Source organism: Elephantulus edwardii, unplaced genomic scaffold (genome assembly GCF_000299155.1).
Source record: "Elephantulus edwardii isolate Elephantulus edwardi_28Jun2011 unplaced genomic scaffold, EleEdw1.0 scaffold00093, whole genome shotgun sequence".
NCBI lineage: Eukaryota > Metazoa > Chordata > Mammalia > Macroscelidea > Macroscelididae > Elephantulus > Elephantulus edwardii.
In genome coordinates this window covers 12,579,246-12,580,682 of record NW_006399843.1, presented here as the reverse complement: position 1 = coordinate 12,580,682, position 1,437 = coordinate 12,579,246, and positions in this window count along the sequence as shown.

Below are 1,437 nucleotides of genomic sequence, written 5' to 3'. Positions count from 1 at the left end.
TTTCTCCTTTGGATGAAGGTTGCTGGGATTAAGGGGATTAGAGTGATTATGGGAGCAGCTAAAGATGAGAGGGGCTCAGTTTTCCGCAACACTAAATTCTAAAAGTACTTTGGCCTCTTACTGTAGAGAGCGCACCTCTACAGGGATCCTATGTTGGAAAAGGGACCCAGAAACCTGGGACTCAGTGCTGCTACACTGTTCATCTAGTATCTTTGGAGGAAGCCTGCTGGAGAGAGCAAGGAAGCTTCAGAAATCTAGAATTCACGATGTTGTTTTGCGAAGCTCTCTAACATTACTTCTTCCCCCTTTTTAAAGTTTGAAAAACTTTTCAAGTTCTGTGAGAGGGGCTAAAGAGTAATCTTACCTTGAAGTGTGGAGGTTCTAATAGGTGACAGTGTATTTGTATAAAGCATGGATTTGCATTTCAGAATATTAGCCAGTACTAGCTTTGGTCATGTTAGCAGTTCTAGAGCAAACTTTCTGTGGATCATCTCCTTAGTGTATAAATGTATTGCCTGCTGCCCTCCTTGGAAAAAAAAAATTCTTGCAGAAATGGGCAACCTGAGACCTGTTAACTTGGATGCTACAGAAAGCTGCTTGCCATGCTCTTTGAGACAAGAACTGTTACCTGTTATTTTGCATTGTAAATTGCTGGCAGATGCGTTACAGTCACTAGTGTTGCTTTAAATTGTGCCCCTCCCAACATGCTTGATGTTTGGCCTGATCTCCAGGCAAAAGGAGTGAGATGAATCAACCAGTGAACTTTTTTTTTATTCCCCTTTAACCCAGTATACTAGGTCAATCAGGAGGCATCTAGGATTTTAAAAATAAAAAGAAACTTTAAAAAATTTTATTTCCATACGCCATCATTTTTCAAATCTTAAAATACTATATAGTCCTGCAAATGCTTTCATGCTTGACTCTTCCGGAAAAGTTAATTAATTGAACTTGCTTATTGGCTCCGCCTAGTACTAAGCAAAACATTGATTCACCCAGAATTCCTTAGGATCAGAGTCCTCAGATGCCTCCTAATTAGACGTAGCCCTAATTCCTCACCAACTGTAGCAAGAGCTGCATAGTACAAACTCAGAAAAGAATAAGTTCATTTATTTGGAATCCAAGCCACATATGTTCCTAACCAGCCAACATAATGTTGGTTCTAAATACAAACTAATTAGAGAAACTTTTTCCATGGGTTGGGGGGAGGGAATTTAAAAGGCATTTCATATTGACCAAAAATCTTACCTTTGTACTGATGCAGCTCTCTTCCCTTTAATCTCTCTCGAGATAAAAGGGGTCATTCATTGTAAAAGAAAAGCAAGAAAGATGTGTGAATTCCATTTTTTATCTTGCTAGAGAGAGTGTGGGTAACTAAACAAACAGCACAGTCTCATTTACCAACGTTGGACTGTGCTCTGCCTGGTGCCACATGCCTGT